Source organism: Podarcis vaucheri, assembly GCF_965113315.1.
Source record: "Podarcis vaucheri genome assembly, chromosome: Z".
In the NCBI taxonomy this organism is placed as follows: Eukaryota; Metazoa; Chordata; class Lepidosauria; order Squamata; family Lacertidae; genus Podarcis; species Podarcis vaucheri.
In genome coordinates, this window is record NC_138758.1 from 45,383,786 (window position 1) to 45,409,295 (window position 25,510).

General features: G+C 45.0%; 1 protein-coding gene and 1 long non-coding RNA gene across 3 annotated transcripts in view; one reads left to right on the plus strand and one right to left on the minus strand.

The window, feature by feature from the left end:
* Nucleotides 1–25,510, minus strand: part of ASTN2 (astrotactin 2) — a 672,988-nt gene that overhangs the window by 448,002 nt on the left and 199,476 nt on the right. The gene's annotated exons all lie outside the window — the stretch shown is intronic.
* Nucleotides 1–25,510, plus strand: part of LOC309524411 — a 409,164-nt gene that overhangs the window by 307,174 nt on the left and 76,480 nt on the right. The gene's annotated exons all lie outside the window — the stretch shown is intronic.

The following is a 25,510-nucleotide window of genomic DNA, read 5'->3' on the forward strand; positions in this document are numbered from 1 at the left end:
CCCGGAAGTGTCTTCGGACAGCGCTGGCCCCCGGCCAATAGATGTGAGATGGGCGCACAAACCCCAGAGTCTGTCAAGACTGGCCCGTTCGGGCAGGGGTACCTTTACCTTTACCTTTATACAGAAATTCCTTCAGGCAGACATGGTACATTAGAAACCCGAACTGAAATTAATGGATCTAATGTAGACGTGCATATCTATTTCAGTTGGTCTACTCTGAGTAGGACTAACCCACGAGCCAGGGTTCACCTGCCCAGAGGTTGCTGGACCACAACTCTTATAAACTCTTGCAACTGGCCATGCTTGCTTAGACTGATGGGAGTTGTAGCAAAGGAAGCTTAAGAAAAGCTGTGAATATACTACTGTGCTTAAGCCTGTTGCATCCTTATATTTAGTTTAAGTGATAAGTTAACTTCTATATGAAAGAACGCATCTCCTGACCCGACTCTCTTTCACAAACTTCTTTTTGTTAATGAAACTTGTTGTTGTTTGAGGCAGTGGCGGCACCCCTCTCCGATGCTGTGATTGCCTGCAGCAATGCCCCTGGAGCAAGTTGCAGCTTATTGCTGCCACCGCCCCTCTGAAGCTTCTGCCTTCAGGTCAGGCTTGACCCCTCCCCCTTCCTCTCAGCTGGCCCAAGGGTGACCCTAAAAAGAAGCAGCTGCTGCCACTGCCGCTCCAGCCCCAAAGCCCAGGCCTGGGCACGCTTCCCTTGATGACGGAACTGTATTGGGTTGTGCCCCCTCAAAAAATGTGCCTGGGGCAATGCCCCTCCCAACCCCCCACTCTATGTCACTGGTTACCTAACATATATGCCTAAGACTCATCCCTGAATCATGTTGTTTCCTGTGTATTGCCGTGGAAGGGGGAAAACCCAGCTAATGTGGTATCTGTTGCAGAGGGGCTTAGGGTGTCAGACCAAGCATTTGCTATACAAAAGGCAAGCTTAGATTTCTACCCGGAACAGAGCAAATTTGTCACAGTTGTGAATCACCACTGCTTATTGTAACCCTTCCCTTCTGCACACCATGTAGCAGGGTCAGCTCTGGACATAAGGAATACAATAAGTAGCAAGGATGCTAATGTTTGAAATCCTTTGGTTTAGCATATGGATTTGGTCAGTTCAAAATGCTAGGGTGTATTATACTAAACTGAGCAACATTTCCAATAATAAAGTATTCCTCATTGGCTCAAATATATGTATGCCTACCTGAGGTGTACTTGGAAGCTGAGTGAAAAGTTTGTGATAGATAGATAGATGATGATAGATAGATAGATAGATGATAGATAGATAGATAGATGATAGATAGATGATAGATAGATGATAGATGATAGATATAGATAGATATATAGATGATAGATAGATAGATAGATAGATGATAGATAGATAGAGAGAGAGAGAGAGAGAGAGAGATAGATAGATGATAGATAAATGATAGATAGATAGATGATAGATAGAAGATAGATAGATTAGATAGATAGATAGATAGATAGATAGATAGATAGATAGATAGATGATAGATAGATAGATAGATGATAGATAAATGATAGGTGATAGATAGATACATGATAGATAGATAGATGATAGATAGATAGATAGATAGATATAGATAGATATAGATAGATATAGATAGATAGATGATAGATGATAGATAGATAGATGATAGATGATAGATGATAGATAGATAGATAGATAGATAGATAGATGATAAATAGATAGATGATAGATAGATGATAGATGATAGATAGATGATAGATAGATGATAGATAGATAGATAGATATAGATAGATAGATAGATAGATAGATAGATAGATGATAGATAGATACCGTATTTTTCGCTCTATAACACGCACCTGACCATAACACGCACATCATTTTTAGAGGAGGAAAACAAGGGAAAAAACATTCTGAATGAAACAGTGGATGTATCATTTTTGTGCTTCATGCTGTGGCCACAGACATGTGATCTGATGGTGAATTTGGGCTGACCCAATGCAAAGATCCTGAGGATCCATGTGGATCCATGCTTTGTAATCATGTTTTTGCACCATTGCAGCCCCAGACAACAGTGGGTGCGTGATTTGGGGGGGCAGGCTGTAGCCATGGACATGCTATGTTCTCTGGTGGTGAATTTGGGGGTGACCTAATGCAAAGATCCTGAGGATCCATGTGGATCCATGCTTTTTAGCCACATTTTTGCACCATTGCAGCCCCAAGCAACAGTGGGTGCATGATTTTGGGGGGGGCAGGCTGTAGCCATGGACATGTTATGTGCTCTGATGGTGAATTTTGGGGTGACCCAATGCAAAGATCCATGTGGATCCATGCTTTTTAACCACATTTTTGCACCATTGCAGCCCCAGGCAACAGTGGGTGCATGATTTTTGGGGGGCAGGCTGTAGCCATGGACATGCTATGTGCTCTGATGGTGAATTTGGGGTGACCCAGTGCAAAAATCCTGAGGATCCATGTGGATCCATGCTTTTTAACCACATTTTAAGTGGGGAGGGAAGGAAAAACACAGAAGGGCTAAGAATGCAGGAGTGGGTTATAACGGGAGGGAGGAAAGGAAGGCAAAAGTTTCCCCCACGCACCTACCCAAGCCAGCCAGCTCTCTCTCTCTCTCTCTCTCTCTCTCTCTCTCTCTCTCTCTCTGTGTGTGTGTGTGTGTCTCCCACCTGCATGTTTTCAGCAGCACCGGAGCACAGAGAGGAAGGAACGGCACTCTGCTTTCCCCTCTTCTTGCCTGGAGGGGAGGGGCTTTCCCTGCTCTTTGTTCCGTTTCAGCAAACACAGCAACGAAACAGAGGGGGTGGGCAGTAAGACCCTGAGGCAGAATGCAGGAAAGCAGAAACTTCCTCTTTCCAGGTTTCCCTTCTCTGTGAAGCACGGTTTGATTTTTGCCTGATTTTTCGGCTCCAGGGACCACACATTCGCTCCATAACACGCACAGACATTTCCCCTTCCTTTTTAGGAGAAAAAATCTGCGTGTTATAGAAAGAAAAATACGGTAGATAGATAGATAGATGATAGATAGATAGATAGATAGATAGGTAGGTAGGTAGGTAGATAGATGATAGATAGATGATAGATAGAGATAGATAGATAGATAGATAGATAGATAGATAGATAGATAGATAGATAGATGATAGATAGATAGATATAGATAGAAAGAAAGAAAGAAAGAAAGATAGATAGATGATAGATAGATAGATGATAGATAGATAGATAGATATAGATAGATAGATAGATAGATGATTGATAGATAGATAGATAGATGATAGATATTTCTTGCATGGTGCAGAAGTTCAGCCTGCTCCAAGCACCCACAGAAGCAGGTGGACCATGGTGGGTCAGCACTTTATTGACCGGGGGCTGCCCAGCTTAAGGCAGGCAGTAGCTGACCAGTGAGTCACAATCCTCTCTCCCATCAATGGAGGCAACCCGTAGCACTCATACCTTACCACCCAGGTTGAGCTTATAACTTGTAACTGCCCCCCCAATTGCTTTTGCTGCATTTGCAACACCAAAGTGACATCTCTGGGGCGCAAGCCTGGGAAGTGTGTATGGAGGTCCTGGGCTGCCCAGGCGACAAGACGCCCTTGTGGTCCAAAGGAAAGGAAAGGAATACATTTGGCTTGGATACAGGAGTTGCTGGAAGGAGGCATACAAAACACCATCCAACCACCTTAGGGACTCCACTCTGGATTTGTGTAAGCTTTACTCCTTAGGCTTTTCTTCTCCCGAAGATGTTCGACAAGGCTTCCTTCTCCTAGATGGGCTACCTTCTCATTTTCCTACCCTCATCTTGTGTAGAATCTGCGTTTTTGACTGCTGGACCCACTATTGGTCTCATCTGCTCAGTCTTCTGGAGCCTGCCTTCACATGCAGGACATGTCTCTAACTCACTGAGGGTTTGAGACCCATTGGCCACCCACACCTGGTTTAGCCAGTAAGACAAAGCTGTTCCCAGGGTGTGGGCGCTGTCACATGCTGACAGCTTCCAGGAGCCACAGATGAGAGCTGAGTGCAGGAGATGGGGACCAGTGGTGGATGAACTACCCAGAAGGAGAACATCATGTCCCCCACCAGAGATACTGCCCCTCCCCTAGCACCCCATCTATAATTTTCAAAAAAGGTTATACAAGATTCTGCAAAATACAAGGTGATCAAACAGGACCTGGTGACATTATGAATATATACCATTATAGATCATGGTTGAACAAATACAGTCGTACCTCGCAAGACGAATGCCTCGCAAGACGAATGCCTCGCAAAACGAATGCCTCGCAAGACGAAAGAGTTTTTCGTTTTTTGAGTTGCTTCGCAAGACGAATTTCCCTATGGGCTTGCTTCACAAGATGAAAACGTCTTGCAAGTTTGTTTCCTTTTTCTTAAAACCATTAATGCATTCCTATGGGAAACCGTTTCAATGCATTCCTATGGGAAACTGTGCTTCGCAAGACAAAAAATTCGCAAGACGAAAAAACTTGCAGAACGAATTAATTTCGTCTTGCAAGGCACCACTGTACAGACAAACAAACAAGTATATGAATGCATGGGAAGTAGTGACCAAAACAGTTAATAACAGAAATAACAGTTAAACAAGACAAGGTTATAAAACATGAACCCTATTAGAATCATAGAATTGGAAGGGACCCTGAGGATCATCTAGTCCAACCCCTGCAATGAAGGAATATGCAGCTCTCCTATATGGATATCAAACCTGTAACCTTGGTGTTATCAGCACCACACTCTAACCAACTGAGGTAACTTATACCAAGGGAAAGTAATTAAAGTTGGTGCTTTTTGACAATGAAGTGAAATCAAAACTTAGGGCTTCTGCACATGACCTGTTTATTCAGCAATCATTCCAATTTACTTACATGCATGCTAGATTATATCCAGTCTTCATTGAGCATTTCTTCTGATTTGTTTGGAAGAACAGTGTACTGCAAGGAGCATTAGTCCTCATTTACTTGTGGGGTGGTTGCACACCTCCCCGTTAATAATTCAATAATCCCACAAGTTTCAGTACATCTTCTTGGCATTTTGGAACACAAAAGTCATTTTCTTTTATCTTTAAGTGGATTTGGGCTGTGTGCACATTATTGGCTTAAAGCACAGAGGGGTCATTATTTTCTCAATTTGGATTGAAGCTGGTTAGGGTGAAAGCACATCAAAATGCAGTATCTACCGTAATTTAAAAATGAGAGGACAATTACAGGATAGATATGGATTGTGATGATGTGTACACCTCTTCCCAAAGCAGTGGTGGGAGGACAGAGGCAGAGTGAACGTGAGTGTGTTCACAGCATTAGTGCACTGGGGCAAGAGTACTTTAAACTAATTGCACAAACCTAAATTTTCAGTGCATGATTCACTCCTTACAACAAAAGTTTCAAAGTATCATTAAAGCTCAGTCAGTATTGGAAGTTGAGAAAGAACTTCAAGAACAGAGACATACTTTTCCTTCAGAAACCTGTCAAGAAAGCCCATAATTCCTGAGCTGATTTCAAACGGAGCAGAGGTTAAGTTTCCACATCCCTGCAAAGGATAAACAAGTTAACAAGCCCCAGAAAGAAGAATTAGAGGCTTCATTTACAGACACTGCCCATTTTCAGCTGCCTATTTTCTGTCAGTGACCCCTACACCAGCAGCCCAGTGTTTAAACATGAAATGCACAGAGAGAAGAAAGATCTTTCTGAAAAGTCAAACTTCGGAGGGATTCAGAAAGGGCTTGTTTTAATCTATTTTTCATTATGAATTGTCCAACCAAAAGCACCAGATAGAGAAAAGGGGAAGGAAAAGGGATAATATGTGAAATGTTTTATTTGACAATGTGTCATTCCAAACTGATTATTTCTGTCTCCAAGCTCCCCCCTCACCCCATATTCCCAAACAATGGCTACATCCAGGGGGGATTTAGTATTCTAAGACAGGATTTATAATATTCTGTTCTGCAGTGATAAGAACACAGGCCTTTAATCCTCTGAGCTGTGAACATGCATATTCTCTTGCATAATAGATAGCCTTTTTGCCATACTTCCGTGGTGTCCCCAAACCACACAAGCACTGGCAGAGAAGGACAAAGCATGGAGCACTCAGAAGAGTATCTAGAATGCAGATTGGGCCTCTTAAAGAGTACCTAGAACCTTGTCCCAAGGTAAGCAGAGCACAAATCCATGTTTCTCACAGTCCATTGTCAGTATGCACATGCTTATGGCATTAAACAGAGACAGATTAAAAGGTTTTGAGTTCTGCAACCAAAGACAACAATTGTGGGACTGGAGTGATTTCTGCAACCTGAACAACTGTTTGTTTGTTTGCTTGCTTAGTAAAAAGCTCATTCAGCACATTTGCTCACAACTGCATTGAGGCAGAAGTGATTTTGTTCGATTCCCCTTTGTTTTTCATTTTCATATTTTGTTTTATTTTTAGGGATAAGGGACATACAATGAAAAGGGCAAGCGGGATAATTACTGCTACCTAACCTAGGGGTGGGGGAGAATGAGACCGGGTGTTCAATGTTTAATGTGTGTACTGCTAGATAAATAATAAGGCCAGCCAAGGATCTTCCAACAGGAAACCAATGCCCATTTCTCTTCATCCTCAAATTCCCATTGCCCATACAGTGTTCTTACTACACACTAGCATTCAACAGTCACGGGGAGAGGGGGGACCGACTCCACTTGGAACCCAGATGTTTTGGACAACTGACACCCAGGTGCAGATATTCCTTTGGGGGCTCAAGAGGGTTGTTTGATACAGCTGCCGATTCTCCTGGAGGAAACAGTTTATAGGTAAAGAAAGCAAAACTGTGACTGCTAGTCTTGCTGCTGATGTACTACCCTAAGATAAGCCTTTGCTTTGCATCAAGTCAAAACCTGTATTGTGGCCTGTCTCATTCCAATCAAACCATGACCTACAACCACGGCTTGTTCTCGGCTTGCTAAGCACGAACTGCAGCAGTATGAGCTAAATGTTTTCCATGAGCATGATATAGCAATAAATGGAAAAGTTTGATCTTCTGAAATGAACTTAAGAGCTGTCTTCCCATAGAGGCAGATTCTGCTAAAATGAGGTCCATTTTGCTGAATGCTCTGATCTTTCAGTTGTTGATGCTCTTTATTATTAATTTAGAGCATTCTTGTTAGCTAATTAATATGGAAAAATATTTTTAAGCTCCAGGTCTACATTGGTGCCCTACAATATTGAGTGAATACATTTTTTTGCTGCATTTTTTGCTGTCTTCCTCCCAAGAGCACCTCCCTGTGTAACATGCTACGAAATATAATGTGTTGTTTATTCTTCTTTGCAGGTCATTAATGATGATAAATAGGGGACTTGCTACTGCCAATCTCAGTGAAATCCTTGTGGATACCTCCTCCTCCCCTCTCCATGGACTGTCATTCATCACCATCTTCATTGCATTCCTGTCATTTCTGAAGCCTCTGTAATCCTAAAGTGCCTCAGTTCTATAAGCCCTGGAAGGAAAAGAGAAGGAAAGAAATCCTCCTCACCACCACTAGCTGCTGAAATGCTAAACAGAGGTGATGAATGTCTGGTGTAACAAACCCCAGGCCTGTTTCTCTTAAGAATTCCCCTTATCTAGCCAAAAACATTCTCCATCCATAATCCTCACTTCAAGTCCTCAAGCGGACACAGTGGACTGCTAGGCAGGTAATGCTGGTCACAAACTGTTGTTAAGAATATTAGCTTGTATATGAGCTGCATTCAGGTCAAGCAGTCCCTACCCAAGCAGAGAAAGTAACTCACAGAATGGCTGGTTTACCACTGCATGCAAACTGGTGCTTGTATTTGGTTTCTCCAAAGCAAACCACAAGTGGGAAGCCAAGCTATGCCTTCTGTTTGTGGTTTGTTTTGAGAGAAAATGAACACTGGCTTGTAAATAACACTAAGCAAGCTGCTGCCTGAGTTGTTTCCCCACACTAGGAAAGGGGGGGCGAAATGAGAGCTGCTTAAACTGCATGCACAAGTGTGCAGCTCAAGGACATAACCAATGGATGGGGGGGGGGGCAGCTGTACTCCCCATCAAGTAAATCAATAAAAACACTTAACTAACTGACCAATTGCATTGCAGATAACTTGGTTCTGCCCCCCCCCCATTAATCGTAGCTACGCCCATGGTGCAACTCATACATAGGCTAGTTTCCCTAAAGATTATTTATTACCAGTGTGATGTCCAGGCATGGCTGGTGCTTTACATAATTCCACACAGAGATTCTCAGATAACAGCCAAACCATGGGATGAAAGAGCAATAAAGCAAGTTTTTGGAATGAAGATTGCGGTTACAATGCTTCTCCTCTGGTCCTGCTGCTCCCACCCACTGCACTACCCAGGGTTAAACCATGGTTTCTTGTGACATATTGGAGGGATTCATAGGAACCAACTTCATAAAATATTTGAGGGGGGTTACCCCACCCCCAGTTGATGGCCATTGCCATTCAAATGGTTTGTGTGCACTGTGTCATGTGATTGATTATGCCGGGTGGGGCTTACTCGCTGCTCAGATGAAGATGACTGATCAGATGGAGATGAAGGATGGGGGGGGGGGGAGTTAGAGGCTGATGATTCCAGGGATGATGATGATTTTCAGCCAGCTCAGCCCACATCCCCACCTCTCATGCCACGGGAGCCTCCCCTCTCCTCAGTTCCTGCTGGTGGACACAGCCGTGGCTAGGTGATCTTGCGCCCCTGGCAGAACCGTTCAGATTGTGCCCCTTAGCCAAGGACAAAGTAGCTCTTCTTTCCACCTCTCCTAAACCCCACCACCACCCATTCAATTCCTCACGCACTTTACCTTGTAATGAATTCTTTCAAAGAAAATCCAATATTTAATTTCTTATTTCTTAACAAAAAGTTTTCGGGCACCCCAAAGGACCCTCCAGCGCAGCCAGCAAGTAGACCCCCTTCTTGCCAGGGGGCCGCCCCTTTTCAACTCCCCTGCACCCTGGAGAGACCTCCTCCACCCCACCCCCCAAGCCAGGAGCGTGCGTAAAAGGCCGCTCAAACATTTGGTTCCTAACTTGGCTGAGGAAGATTTTCTTCCGCCTTTGAAAGGGGGTCACTGGCAGCTTTCTGGCCCCTCTTGATTCCTCTGAGTGGCCAGTGCCCCCTGGTTTGATGGCTTAACAGTGGGGAGCTCTGTGCATGGAGCAGAGGCGGCGGATCTTCCTCTGCTCCCCAGGGCCCTGGGTCAGTCAGGATCTGTAGGGCAGCTGCTGTGCTCTTGGCTGACCTCCAGCATCCTTCTTCTCCCTCCTTCTCCAGGGCTCAGGATGCCTCGTAAGCGCTGGGGGAAGATGAGGGTGCAGATGCAGCCAACCGGGACAGGATGTGCAGCGGTGGGAGTGGTGCCAAGGATGATGGGAGTTGCCCGCTGAAGAAAGGCACCTCGCTGCTGCATGGGGAGCTGGAGCGCATTTGCTGGGAGCACAGGCGATGGGCACAGCACAAGCTCCTGGAGCGGGAGGTGCAGAAGCTGCGCACCAAGAGCCAGGAGTTCCTGGGCTACATGTCGTTGGGCGACAAGAGCTGGCAGCTGCAGGTGCAGATCCAACGCGAGCACTGGGAGCTTCTGGCCCGCTCCGCAGAGCAGGAGACAGTGCTGCGCCACCGGGAGACTGATCCCCCCCCGTCTGCCCCCCTGGTGGGGGCCTTCCTCACCACCCCGTACCTATGGCTCTGCTGGTAGGTCTCCACCTCCAGAGGAAACATCACCTGTATGTCTTCAAGCAAGTGATGCCTCCTCCTCCTCCTCCACCTAAGACACAGAGATGCCAGCACTAGAGTAAGCAGACAGTACAGGCCCAGTCCATGTTTGCTTGCCCAGTCCAAAGATGAATTCCATTTGCCCTGCTGATGCCATAACTTCCCACTCCTTTATGGCAGGGATCCTGGGAGCATGTCAACCATTGCAACAACATTTTAGGTGCCTAGTCATGCCTTGAACCTGCTGTGCCTTTGACCTCTGCTTTGTCTACTTACCACACTAATTTAGCTCAACATGAGGCAACAGTGTGATGCAGCAGCAAGAGAAGGGAAAGGAAAGGAGGAAAGGAAGTGTCCAGATCAAAGGAAGTAATAATCCCACTCTATTCTTCCTTGGCCAGACCACACCTGGAATATTGTGTCTAGTTCTGGGTGCCACAATTAAAGAAGGATATTGACAAGCTGGAAGGCAAGCAAGGAAGGCAACCAAGATGATCAAGGGTTTGTAAACCAGGTCTTATGAGGAATAGTTACAAGAAAAGAGATTCTGACTAAATATTAGAAAGAACTTTCTGACAGTAAGAACTGTTTGACAATGGAACAGACTTCCATTGGAGGTTTTACAGCAGAGGTTGGATGGCCATCTGTCATGTATGATCTAGTTGAGATTGCTGCAATACAGGTGGCTGGACCAGATGACCTTTGGGAACTGTTAAAATTATGATTCAATATCCCTTGGGCCGTGCTTCCTTCTTAAACCTAGAGATGAAATGGGATTCATAGTGCTCTTTAACAAAAGGGTTATCTCTCTGCCAGGTATTTTAAGAAGTCAGCCTCCTTTTGCAAAGCGTATATTATGTATGTCTTTATTAGGTACTATACCAACCATATACACAAAGGGCATACTTTTAATAGCAGATACAAGTACTCCAAAGATATAGAATATGCACAAGAGGGCAGAGTTACAATTGCTGTGGGAACTCTAACTTTAAAGTATGTGACTTCCTGTGCATAAAAAATAATCACAGTGAAGAATGTTCAATTTCTGTATAGTTTCATCTCAAAGCTGGTTTTCATTTAGTGTTCCAAGGAAGGGGAGAGGGAGGGAGAGAGAGAGAGAGAACAGCAATTTTGTCAAGCAGATATTTTGTTTGACTAAAATATGCACTACCACGTTCCACTAAGTGCTTACTTGAATTAGCTTAAGATTTGATCTGAAACCAGGCTCACACCACGAAACATGAAAAGCTGTAGAAAAAGGGGGGGGCCCTTTGGTAACTACGATTGGTAACCAATCATAGCTTCTTGCCTTTTGACATGTCAAAAACCCTCAGATAAGACCAAGGTCCATTGCAACTAGTGTGGTACTTTTAAAAAATAAAATAAATGTTCCACTTCTTGGTCTCCCAAGATAATATGGCAGTACAGTTCAGAGTGAATATTGAAATACCTCAAATATTTCTCTTTAATTTGGTCCACACAATTGGGCAATGGATCACTTGATTTTTTGTCATTTTGTTTTCAAAATTTGCTGCTTTTACACATTATGCACAAAGCATGAACAATAACTAGAAAAACTACTCGGTTTAAAAGCACACACAACAATGAAAGTGTGCTAATGTAGCACCACACCTATCCAGAGACTATTATTATTGCTACTAGCACTATCGTGGTAGAGATCTTGCCTTTCCTCCAAGGAAGCGCAAGGTGGCATATATGGCTATCCTCTCCTTGTGAGGTGGGTTAGACTGAAAGACAGTGACTGGACCACTGTCACCCTGTGAGAGTCATTATCAAGTGGGGATTTGAGCCCTGGTCTTTGTTTGACACTCTAACCACTACACCATGCTGGCCCTCTACTCTATTCCTTTACTTTGTCAACAGACAGGAGGGAGAAAGTCTCTCTCTCTCCCCCCCCCATCAGTCAAGAACCCAACCACCAAGATCAAAACTGCATGTGTCATAGGGAGAGAGGTGTGAATACACAGAGACTGCTTTCAAACATGGTTTCATTGTCACATACATGAGTGAGCAGTAAGCCTTCCTGGAATAGGTTTCCCAGAACTTAGGTCCCCTGAAGTTGTTGGACAGCAAGCTGTCATTCCTACCCAGCAGGTCAGTGGTCAGGGAGTATGAGAATTGTTGTCCATCAGCTGAGGACCTGAGGTAGGGGAAACCAGACCAAAAGAAAGAGGGCAACAGAATAATAACATGAGGACACATGTTGGCCCTGCTCTAAGAATTGTGTGGGTGGGTGGGTGCACACACACTTGTGTACAGTTCCTTTTTGCACCTGCATATTCACAAGAGGGAAAGGGGAGATTCCTTCAGAGAAGGTCACATCCTAAGAACTAGGATGACTCTTCTTCAGGGTTCATCGGCTCTCTGCTCCAGGTCATGTGGTGAGTGTGTGGGAGAGAAAGACCCCAATTAACACTGGGGTACCATCACTGGCCTCATGAAAGTTTTGCTTTTCTTGCCAAAGCCTCATGCAGTTCAGTAGTTGACAACAAGCAAGAGGGGCTGTTTCAATAAATTTTCTGCCGAGATGTTCTTTCCTGATCATGAAGAATCTGACTAACCCAGGTCATGCAGCATCAACTGCAATCACTAATGTTGGCCACCTTCTCACCTGAACAAGCAAAAGCCAGTTCAGCCAATGAATGCTGTTTAACCTGAATTTCCAAAGGGTTACATGGAGTTGCTGGAGCAGCATGAGAGCATTCCTGCAATACTTTTCACCCAAGTTCCCTTTCTGCATCCCCATACTCAAGCTGTGGCTATATTTTGCCTTCCTGTCACAGAGTTCCGTTTCCCTGAGCTAGGAAAAACCACACAATAAATGAAAGACAAGCTTTTGAAGGTCCTTGCAATCTTCTCCAGCTTGGTTCAAAGATTGAGCCAAATAATAATTGCCAGATTCCTTCCACCCTATCAGTCCCACACCATCCCAAGAAGCCTTCCAGACCATCTGCCTAAACATAATCCTACCCCTTCCCAGTCAAGAGGAGTGGGGGGAGGGCAAACCAAGCAGCAGCAGTGAAAGCAAGAGGAGGGATGTTGTTTCCTCCAGGTTCTCCTACTATCTCTCAATCCTGATATATGGGTTAATAGTACAAAGCTCATTGAACCATATGAGACGCAACTCTCATTAGGGTGTCTGAAAATTGCAGGCATTTATAGCAATCTTCCCGAAGCCGGTGACCTCCAGATGTTCTGTACTATTGGCCCTGGGCAGTATGGCTAACTGTCTAGTCTGACAAGAGTTGTCGTCCAAAGGGCTGAAGAACACCAGGTTAGGGAAGGCAAATAGGCAGAATGGTTTAGGCCAGCAAGATCCTCAGCTACCCCACCACTGTGAGCCACTTTGACTGGTGAGTGGGGCCATCCAGCTTTCAGTCACCTGGCATCACCATGGCATTAGGTGACCCAAGTTAAAAGGAAAGAATTGAGAGTGCACTTTATGTACACTCCCACATCTTTCCTCTCTTCATGATCTCAAGCTGGGCTGCAAAGGAAGAACGCTACTAAAAGAGGATTTTAGCTAGTGTCAATCAGGCGATCAGTGCCAAGTGCAAAACCACAGCTTCCACATGGCAAGTGCCAGTGGGGATTGCATCTGGTACCATATTTAAAAGATTATGAATGCAAGCCCTGTTTGCCAGACAACAATCAGGAGCACACTTTAAGACTGAGTGTTCCTTTGCAGTCATGTCTTTACCTGCCCCATGCTTGATGTCAGATATCAGGTACGTGGCGGATGGGCAAGACAGCCTCATGGGCCAAATTAGGATCCTTTGAGGGTAGGCTCTGCATGCAACAAGTCAAAGGTTATTGGATTTGCAGAGAACAGTGGTCAAAATTAAGGAACCACTGAAAAGGTGCTCAAAAATGGAAGTACACAGCCTTCAGGCACCATTTTTGTACAGAACACGACATGCATGCAATGTCTGAAGCATACTTTTATCAGGCAGTCCACTTGTCTTGCAGAAGGATGGTCATGAAGGAAGTGATGATCCATGACCCACCCTGGAACCTTAGGATGAAGGGCATGCAATACGTATATAAATAAAATGGCAAAAAGCACCAAGGGCAGTGGGTTAAGCAAGCCTGAAAATACCCTTGGGTTAAGCAAGCCTGAAAATACCACGTAAGTAAATAGTAACTTTGCAGTCACTGATTACTCTGCATCAGGAAAGAAATGCATAAAGAGACTTCTGGATGCCCTACTTGGTTCCATGATGTTCTGCTTTCAACTAGGATTTCTAAGCATTACCTTAATACTGTACATTAATGCTAAGCTACACTATTGTGCAACCCAAACCTCAAGCAGTCCTTTCCTCTGAACCCCTCTCCTGCCCCTAGCACTTTATTTGACCAAAATCTGCTGCAGAATAATTATTATCCATAAAATGAAGTTTCATAAATAATTAAATACAAAACACGTGCCAGATCCACAAGCAATAAGTAACAATTGCGTTTGCAGAACAGTCACTGCTTGCTTTTTCAGGAAAGAGGGGGAGGAATGATAATTATGATGATAGTGTTTATTTGCTTCCTTGCTAATTTACAAAAATGCAGTTAATCTCAGTGGATCTCTCGATCATTAGTGCAAATTAATGCAGCTCCGCTGCACATTCCACATACATTAAAATGAATTATTTTAATTTTTTTAAAAAAAGAGAGAGAAAAGAAAACCAAACCTCGCATCTGCAGATGAAGAAATGCTAATAAAGATTGTGCCTCTGGTCTGTGTTCTCTCTCTGCCTCTTGCATGCACTTAAGTACTGTCTTTTGAACAACCTTTCTGCAACTTAGTTTGCCCTCTTGCTCATCTAAAAAAAATATGGCCAAATAGATAAGGAGGAGCAAACATGTCAGCCCCTGAGCTAGATTGTGTGACCATCTACAGCCTATTTTTCACATGGGACACTAAACCTGCATGTGGGCTCTCTATCCCATCAGACTGCAAGTGGGGACTGGATAACCGCACATAGAAAGCTAGCATGTCAGTGTCCAAGCCAAATACACATTTATCACACTGGTGAGAAAATGGCAACAGGTTGTACTGCAATAACCACCCCACTGCTCCAAGCACTGCTTCCCAGGGTGGTGTGGGGGAGGCCTCGGGCACGAGTTTATGAGAGAGAGCAACCAGGCAGCGGTGGGGCATCCCCTGCCTGTGCCCAGGTCATGCACAGAGCACAACGTGGTGGCGAGGCCAGGGGCGGTGTGCGCCAGGGGAACGACCCCTCCCCACTGATGCAAAGCAAGGCATGCTCAAGACACCCTGTGGGTCCAGTGTTACTTTACAAGACTTGCAAAAAAGACACAGGGCTCATGGGGCACTGTGAGCAGGTGTGTGCCCTGGCCCTGCAAGCCTAGCACTGCTTTTGCAAGCGGTGCTGGGTCCGCAGGGAGAGCACCATGAGCTGTTGCGTCCAATTGGAGGGCGCCGTGAGAAGGAAACAACAGGCCTGTGCCCTGGCCCCTGTGAGCCCAGCGGTTGAGAAGGGTGCATGGGGAGGCAAGCGACACCCGGGCTGTTCCCTCGGAGAAGCGGCAGCAGCAACTCCTTCTTTTCATGGTAAGTGAAGGAACGTCAATGTGCATCTTGCCACTGGGCTGGCGAAGGGAGAGGGAGGGAGTGCAACCAACACCCACTGAGGAGGGAAGGAGAAAGAAGAAGGCAGGAAAGCATTGCTGGAGCCATTTGTGTTGCCCAGAGCACCTAAATGCAAGGACATATGAGTGTGGTGCTCCTGGCCTTGCATTTCATAGAATCATAGAGTTGGAAGGGACCCAAGGGTCATCCATTCCAGTGCCATTAAAGCAGGAATCTCTGGAGAAAACAAGCTTGCTACATCTTCTATGGAACAGCCCTTGAGATATTTGAAGATGGCTATCGTATCTCTTCTCAGTCTCCTTTTTCCCCAGGCTAAACATACCCAGCTCCTTCAACTGCTCCTCACAAGGCTCGGTTTCCAGACCCTTGATCATCTTGGTTACCCTCCTCTGCACACATTCCAGCTTGTCAACATCCTTCTTAAATTATGGTGCACAGAACTGGACACATTATTCCAGGTATCATGGCTGGAACACTGAAGCATAGCACAGTTCAGTGAAGACGATAAGGTCACACAGTGAACATGCAGCAAACAGTTTTATTATGAAATCAGAACAGAAATATACAAAAATTCATGAGATATGCTCTCTCATGTAAGCTGTGGTTCAGAGATACTAGACTCTCCCCACTATGGTCTGTTTTCTATGTGTCAGATCCCTCCCTACATCAAGAGCTAAGGGATTCTCTCTGTCTCTGTCTAGCTTTCTGTTCTCTGATGTGGAGAAACCGCCTAGTTTTAGGGGGAGAGGGAGAACTGGCAGGCTTTCAACAGACACATTATCAGTTGGTGCCACCTCCATTAAGTCTGAGTCTTGTCTTCGCTCAAGGCTGGTGCATCTGCTGGCTTACCCCTGTTCTTCACCTTCCAACATTTCCCAGCCCTTCTCTTCCTCTGAGGTTTGTCCTGTTTCCCACTATCATGAACCTGGGTCCAAACTGTCCTGGGCTCCACTTTCTCTGGAGGCCTCTTCCTCAGCTAGCTAGTCCCTGAAACCAAGGTGGGGTCTGACCAAGGCAAAATAAGAGTGTTACTATTACTAGTAGTAAATGTGAAAAGGATCTAGGGGTCTTGGTGAATCACAAGTTTAACATGAGTCAACAGTCTTCTTTTTCTCCTTTTTTGAACATGGGGACAACACGTGCCCATCTCCAGTCTGCAGGGACTTCACCTGCTCTCCACAAATTCTCAAACATCATAGACAAAGGCTCTGAGATTATATCCACAAGCTCCTTTAGTACCCTCGGATGCAGCTCATCAGGCCCTGGAGATTTGAATTTGTTTGAAGTAGCTAGGCGATCCCTTACTACCTCTTTTCCTACCTTGGGCTGCTGCTCCCTCCTTACATCACTTATTCTGTTATCACCAGGCTGGGCATCACTTTCCTTTTGGGTGAAGACAGAGGCAAAGTAGGTGTTTATTGGTCCTGCCTACCCTCTGTCACCCAATAGCATTTCTCTGTCTTCTCCATGCAGAGGACCTAGCACTCTTACATCATACATAGCCAAAGAAACCTTTTCTATTGTTTAACCTCTTGCAAGCCTGAGCTTATTCTGAGCTTTAGCCAGCCTGACATTCACAATGCAACTGTTGGCTACTTGTGTACACTCCTTTGTGATTTCCCCTTTCTTCTATTTCTTATACACGCCCTTCTTGTACATGCAGCAACAAAAGTTTCCTTAGATGCCTCCTACTTTTCTTTCTTGTTGGAATTGTCTGCATTTGGGCCTTCAATATTTCTCCTTGTAGAAACACCCATTCATTTTGGACTTGTTTCTCTTTGAGTATTTATGATCATGGGATCTCATCCATAGCTCCTTAAGCTTTTTGATATTTGCCTTCCAGAGTGTGTGTCCAACGACAGTCAGTTTTCCCTTGCCTCTGTATCCTGAAACCCAGGAGAACTTGATCACTTCCTCCCAAGTTTCTGAGAATTTCCACTTTGTCGATCAGTTCCTCCCTGTTGGTGAGGACCAGGTCCAGAATAGATTATTCCCTTGTTGCTTCTTGCACCATCTGGGAAATGGAATTGTCAGCAAGAACATGGAGGAATTTGTCAGATCTTACAATCTTGGCAGTGTTTGAGTTCCAACAGATATCGGGGAAATTGAAGTCTCCCTTGACTATTATCCCTCCTCTTTAGTAATCTGCCCCAGGAAGGCATAATCCAAGTCTTCAGTTGCGATCTATAACAGACCCCCAGTAAGGTAAGGTACACTAAGGAAACTGCTGTTTCTATCTCCCACAGTTTTTACCCATATACTCTCAATTTGCTTTCCATGTTCCAGGTCATGGATTTCTTCAAAAGTATACACATCCTTTACATAAAATGCTACTCCTCCTCCCTTCCTGTTAAGCCCATTCCTTTTGAACAGGCTATACCCCTCAATTCCTATATTCCAGTCATGAGTCTCATCCCACCAGTTTTCAGTATTGCTTACCAGGTCATATTTGCCATCCTGTATTAATAGTTGAAAATCGTCTTGCTTGTTTCCCATACTCTGTGCATTTCTGTAGAGGCAACTGAAACCATGAGTCATTCCCTCCAGATGCTTCCTTCTTGTAATTTCTTGCCCTTTAGCACGTTTCTGGAGCATCACCTCACACTTCCTGTGCATCAATGAGGCTATTATCCCCAGTACCAGGTGTTATTCTGTTGTCTGTGATGTTGTCTCTCTCCTCCTCAAGTTCTATTTTAAAGCTGTCCTAATCAGGTTCACAAGACTCCTAGCAAACATATTCTTGCCAATGGCTGTGAGGTGCAGCCCATCTCTTCCCATAATTCCTTCCTCAAGGAAGCACAGACCATGATCCAAGAAGCCAAACCCTTCCTGACACCACCAACTATGCAGCCAGTAGTTTACCTCCAATATTTTCCTGGGCCATGAGTAATAAAAAGACTACCAGTGCCCTGAGGCTCTTCTGCTTCCTGCCTAGAGCCTCATCTGTACAGTCATACCTTGGGTTACAGACACTTCAGCTTGCGTTTTTTCAGCTTGTGGACCGCCAAAACCCGGAAGTACCAGAACGGGTTACTTCCGGGTTTCGGCGGTCGCACATGTGCAGAAGCACTAAATTGCACTTTTTGCATCTGCAGAACAGCCAAATCGCAACCCTTGCATGCGCAGGTGCACCGCTGTGGGTTGCGGAAGCTGCGGGATGCGAATGTGCATCCCGCACAGATCACATTCACAACACGAGCGTCCACTGTATTGCTGTTTCATCAGAGTCAATGCAGCTCTATTGAGAAATTCTGCATGTTGTCCTGTAGTTCGAGCTGTGGCTAGGTGGACCTCAAATTGCTGTTCCTTTTCTTCCAGCAAAACAACCAGCTTGCACTTGCTACAAGTGTATTGTTGCATGTTCTCCAACAGAAAGACAAACATGGCACGGGTGTTGCAGGTCACTTCAGAATCTCCCTACGCACACTGAGAGGCAGTACTCCCCCTTAAACTCCCCCGCTAAATGCCCTCACAAACACCCGTTTGCAAGGTCTGTTCACAAGCTCCTGGTCATGAGCTCCCAAAATCTGCAATGAGCTAAGTTTGACTGCTGCTGGCTGCTAACTCCTCCCTCAACTCACTTCCTCGTTCAGCCTGGCTTCCTGTCAGCAGTTTCTCTGCCTTATCTCTTCTCCCAGGATAGGGCCAGTTTGCAAGGAAAAACTCCCTTGATTAGACACTGGCCAGCAAAGAGACTGACCCCTGCCCAGTCCACCAAGGGGGCACAACATTCGCCCCTTCCTGGACGCGAGGAACCTACACTATATCCCTGCATATGAGGAATGGTTGAAGGAGTTGGCTATGTTTAGCTTGGCGAAGAGAAGGCTAAGAGGTGATATGATAGCCATCTTCAAATATCTGAAGACATGGCAGATGGAACAGCTTGTTTTCTCCTGCTCTGGAGGGTAGGACCCAAACCTATGGCTTCAAATTACAAGAAAGCACAGTGTTCTCAAAGCTACCAGCATGAGTTTGACCAAACTGCGGGAGGCAGTGGAAGACAGGAGTGCCTGGCGTGCTCTGGTCCATGGGGTCACGAAGAGTCGGACACGACTAAATGACTAAACAACAACAAGATTCTGACTGAACATTCGAAAGAACTTTCTGGTAGTAAAAGCCAGTGCCAGAACTCACCATAAATGCCTCCCTCTTTCTCTTAGAATGGCAACTGCACCCACCTGAGAGATTCCAGAAGTCACCTGAGAGGTGCCAGAACTGAGTTCTGGCAAGTTCCCCCTGAAAAAATGCCCCTGGTAAGAGCTATTGGGCAACATACCGTAACTGGGTTTATAAGCAGAGGCTGGATGGTCATCTGTCAGAAATTTTTCAGTTTCGATTCCTGCCTTGGACTTGATGACCTTTGGGGTCACTTCCAACTCTCTGATTTTATACAATGCACTAAGATCCAAATGCCTCCAGCCCTACTCAAAGGTTTAACTACTAAATGAGCAGCAGTGATAGAAGTGGGGCTAATTATGACCTTTTTTCTTTCAATCCTCATAAATTTCACCCCAGATCAGGGCTATTTTTCAGCCAGAATTAAATGGAACTCAGTTCTGGCACCTCTCAGGTGGGCACCATTGCCATTAGAAGAGAACGAGGGAGGTGTTCATGGTGAGCTCCGGTACCTCTTTTTCTAGAAAAATAGCTGCCCCCAAAAAATAGCTGCCCAAAAATCAAATATATTGATGAACCAGTGATGGTGTTTTGCCAGGGCATGCATTGGGGGTGAGGAATAAGGACCATTGCTGGAAAATAGGGACAGCAGGAGTTTGTGCAGCCCTCCCAAGGAGGCCTCACCATGTGTTCCCTGTGGCTGTGGTTGTTTTTCAGGAACTAAAGTTACCTCCCACCCACATAAACCATGGGAGACAGAACACATGCAAGTGTACTGAAAAGCATTTTAAAATGTATTTATGGACAATTCAAAACAATTTATGGAGCTGGGAACTGAGTAAAAGAAGAAATGTTATTGTTCACATCGGAAATGGGGGGGATTTGAGTTCTTTTTTTTTGTTGTCTTTGAAGCTTTATTACTGAGCCAATTGCTCTGGGAACCCTTCTGACTATTGTGTAAATATGTTTAGGCAGTTTTAATGTGTAAATATTTCAGCATAACAGATGCCTCATGTGGAAAGCAACAGCAGTGGTGCATGCCAAGGTTCAAACTTTGCAATATCACCAGAGCTTTCTGGGAGACAGCAGAAGGCTCAAATGCAAAGCTGGGATTACAACAGGCGTGTTTTTTAGAGATATATTGTTTGCGTACACCATCAGTGTGCCCAGAGCCATTATCAAGTTACATCAGCAACATACATTTCATGTATCAGACACAGGGGAGCAGCTAGGTATTTCAAGAACTCAGGGCACAGGCCTTAGGCACAACTTTGAATGAATATTGTTCCAGTGACCCAAATATGGACATTTTCTGCCATGCCCCCACATTGTGAAATACCCTTCCCTCTGCCATTGTCTATTAGTTCCTTCCAACAACATGGATGATGGTCTGTTCAAGCAAATAGGGCGAGGCCTGACCAAACTCAAGTCTGCACTCAGCCAGTATTCTTACAACCAGACAGGTGATGCTTTTGAATTATGGTGCTGAAGGAGACTCTTGAGAGTCCCATGGACTGCAAGAAGATCAAACGTATCCATTCTTAAGGAAATCAGCCCTGAGTTCTCACTGGAAGGACAGATCGTGAAGCTGAGGCTCCAGTACTTTGGCCACCTCATGAGAAGAGAAGATTCCCTGGAAAAGACCCTGATGTTGGGAAAGATGGAGGGCACAAGAAGAAGGGGACGACAGAGGACAAGATGGTTGGACAGTGTTCTCAAAGCTACCAGCATGAGTTTGACTAAACTGCAGGAGGCAGTGGAAGACAGAAGTGCCTGGCGTGCTCTGGTCCATGGGGTCATGAAGAGTCGGACACAACTAAACGACTAAACAACAACAACAGTTTTTTCCCCCTGCCTTGTCCCTGACCATAGCTGTCAACGTTTCCCTTTTTTTAAGGGAAATTCCCTTATTCCGAATAGGATTCCTCGCAAGAAAAGGGAAAAGTTGACAGCTATGTGCCTGACTGGTTCCAAGGGCCACAGCCACCAGGGCTCAGACAACTTGTGAAGACTCTGCACAAAAGTCCCAAGTCTTGGGCTTCCTAGGCTACCCCAGCAATACAACAGATTTGAAGAAGTGAACTGCAGCGCATACCACAATACATTTGTTGATTTAAAATGTGCTACAAGAATTTTTGTAGTTTTCCTAATGGAAATGCCTCCCCCTCCCCCGCCCAATATTTGCTTTGTATATCTCCAGTAGAGGGGGTGGGGCCGTTGAAGCATTTTACGTGCATTATTTTATGACATATTTAGACTGCTCTTCCTCTTAGATCAGGGGTCAGCAAACTTTTTCAGCAGGGGGCGGGTCCACTGTCCCTCACACCTTGTGGGGGGACAGACTATATTTTGGAGGGGGGAAATAAACGAATTCCTATGCCCCACAAAAAACCCAGAGATGCATTTTCAATAAAAGCACATATTCTACTCATGTGAAAACACGCTGATTCCTGGACCGTCCGTGGGCAGGATTTAGAAGGCGATTGGGCTGGATCCGGCCCCCAGGTGTTATTTTGCCTACCCATGTCTTAGATGATCAGGACAGTATACATTATTCCCTCCCATTTTATTATTCACCCCATTTTATCCTCACAACTGCCCCATCAAGTTGCTTAGATGGAGAAAGCATGACTAGCCCAAGGCTGCATGGCTGAGTCTCTCCACATTTGAACATGGGGCTCCCCAGAGCCCTGGGCTGTGTGCACACCATACATTTAAAGGACACCTGCCCACCCATAAACACAATCTTGGGAACTGTGTTTCATTAAGGGTGATGGGAATTGTAGCTATGTGAGGGGTAAACTAGAGTTCCCAAAATTATTTTGACTGGTGGTGTTTTAAACATATGGTATGTATGCAGTCCTGGTCTAACTGTTAGGATATTCCATTCCACCTTAAGTACAGGCATGACTGTTGTGTGTCATATGCCTGTTTACACTCCAGAACAGCTTGCTGGGAACTTCCATTTGTGTATAGCTATTGCTTATGCTGCTTGCTTGGACATGAAGGGGAGAAGACATGTTTTTCTTATTGTCCTGATGTACACTGAATAAACTGCTTGTAAATATGCTCATACAGCCATCTCCTGTCACTTCTGTTGCACAGCGTTATTTACTCTGCTGAGTTGTGTGCTCCAGCTTCTGAAGGCTTCTGAAGCTCAGGTCGCAGTTTCATGCTGATCCAAGGACTGGAGATCCCCCCAGTGGGCTGGGGCCAGCTGGGGGCCTGCCAATTGCCCCCGATTCCTTGACTGCATCCCAACACTAGCATTCTAACCATTTCTTCTTTGGCGATCGCTCATAGCCAAATAAGATTGTCTTCCATGAACACGGCCTTAACAGTGAGTCTGTAAGTGACTGTGGAGGCCAATTCTGGACCCACATGTCCTTCCACAGTGGTTTAACCATTACACCCATGTTGGCTCCCTTTCTATAGGGCAAAGAGCAAGTTTTGATCAAGAAAATGGTTAATACACAAACCTGTTAGGCCCTTGCAGCTGTAGTACAGTCAAATTCCTAACACCAGGATATCCAGCCATTTAGGGATGACAACTTGAATAAAATGGTGGGGGGCCACGCAAGTAAGCTCTGCCCTGAATAATCGATCACATGATGTGTACAGACACCATTTGAATGGCAATGTCCATCAACTTGGGGGGGGGGAGTTCCCCTTAAATATTTTACTGGGAGGCAGAACCCTCGGCTTCCTATGCAGCGGTTAGCCCTCTGCATAGTACATACAGCTTGAGCCATAGGCTTGCATGCCTAAGAGGAAAGCTGCCCAGAACTGGACAATCAGAGCTGGTTGCTGGTAATACCAGGAGTCCAAGTTACTTAGGGTAGCAAGAGAAGAGAGCACCCGTAATGTTCTTTACTCCACACTCCCCTTATGAAAACAAATATTTAGTCTTCAAGCAGCTGCAATGAAGAGAAGATGGGTAAAGACGAGAGAATTTCCACACAAAAAATAGAGTGTCAGGCGCTTTGGGGAAAATACAGGCAGACTTAAGAAAGTGCAAAAAGCTTCCCAAAATAATTGCATTGCTTGGTATTCAAACAGTTCAAAATTAATCTCCTCAAGTTGTCTGGGTGCAAATGGAATACATCTGAACTGTCATCCTGTGCCATGTATCACATCAAAAAAAGGCTCAAATCACCATGGGCACCTCTACAAATGAGGGGAAAGGCATACCATGTCTAACAGGAAAAGCACTCCCCAAAGAAACACATTCATTTCCTTGAGAAAACAGTGAGAGAAAATACACCCTTCCAAGGTTTACTAAAATGTCAAAAACTGGACCCGTGGAGGGTATTGAAAGAGGGTTTCTCAGGGGCTTGCACACCAGAAGAGTCTTGCAACTGCAGTCTCACTACACATACCTGTAACTCACAAGGTGACATGCATCAAGTCCCTTTCAGTTTACAGTATATGTCATAAAATCTATAAACAAAAACTTGCAACAATGGAAAGGGGCATTCCTTTAAGAGGATAGTTTAGAATTCCAGGTACCACGCCTGGAATTCTAACTATTCATACATTAAAATCTGAAAAATGAGTCCAGCTCAAGGTATCATCAAACATTAAAATGATTCCATTTTACTTTCTTGCTAGTTCCACATAAGAAGGTACACATTACACAATCACACTCCACTCACACATTTTAAAAAAAATCCTCACTACAGCCAAAGACAACCGACCACACCCTAAGCCACACCCAATTTCTCTCACCAACAAGTGAATGGTAAGAGAACCCATACAGGTAACTGACACGATCCCTCACACACACTAAGTAGAATAATAGAAGCATAACCACCCAACCCCACCCCACTCGCCACTCCCCCTCCCCTCCTCCTCCTCTTCTTCTTCTTCCTCCTAGCATGGCCAAACCTGGCCCTCCAGCTGTTTTGGGACTACAACTCCCACCATCCCTGACCACTGGTCCTGTTAGCTAGGGATGATGGGAGTTGTAGTCCCAAAACAGCTGGAGGGCCAAGTTTGGCCATTCATAAACCAAGAACTTATACACTGACCACTAATAATGAGACTTATGTTGCAGATTTCCCCCTACATTTATTATGCTATTTTTGTGATATACAAATAACATGGAAAAACTTGGTATACTTGTTTGTATAACATTATTCTTGTTTATAAAACCCAATAAAAATAAAAATAAGAAGGTACACATCAATCCAGAAAACTGTTCCATCTTGTCCAATACGATTTATATCAGGGGTAGAGAACCTCCAGCCCAGGGGCCAAATGCAGCTCTCCATTCTCTCTGACCCCTTGGCCATATGCCTTAGTGGCCTTAAGTGCTTTTACCTAACCAGAATGTGCCCTTGGGCTTTTACAATGCCTCTTGCTACCTGGGTGCTACCTGGGTGGGGAAAGAGGTACAGGGGTGGGGAGAGTGTAAGAAATGGTGGGTTTTGCAAGTCTGAAATGCAGCCTGCTGTACAAACCTAAGCGTTAAATATGCTGCTCTGCATACTTTCCCCTCTGGCCCAGTCCATTCCAGACATACGGCCCCTGAAATATTGCTCATGGAGAAATGTGATGACGAGTTCACATCTAAATCTATCCAATTCACACTTTCAGAAGCGATATGAGAATGGAAACACAGTCATCCTTTGAAATCTGCATTTCTCTGAATTATGTGATGCACTTCTCCAACCGCACAATGTGTGCAAAACACATACAGTGGTACCTCTGGTTATGAACATTATTCGTTCCAGAGGTCCGTTCTTAACCTGAAACCGTTCTTAACCTGAGGTACCACATTAGCTAATGGGGCCTCCCACTGCCGCCACACGATTTCTGTTCTCATCCTGAGGTAAAGTTCTTCACCTGAGGTACTACTTCCTGGTTAGTGGAGTCTGTAACTTGAAGTGTTTGTAATCCGAGGTGTTTGTAACCCAAGGTACCACTGTATAGATTAGAGGAAAGGTACACACAAAATGAATACGTTAGTGAAAACAAAATACAAATATGCATTGCATAAGAGAAACTGCTAGCGAAAATGCATGGTCAA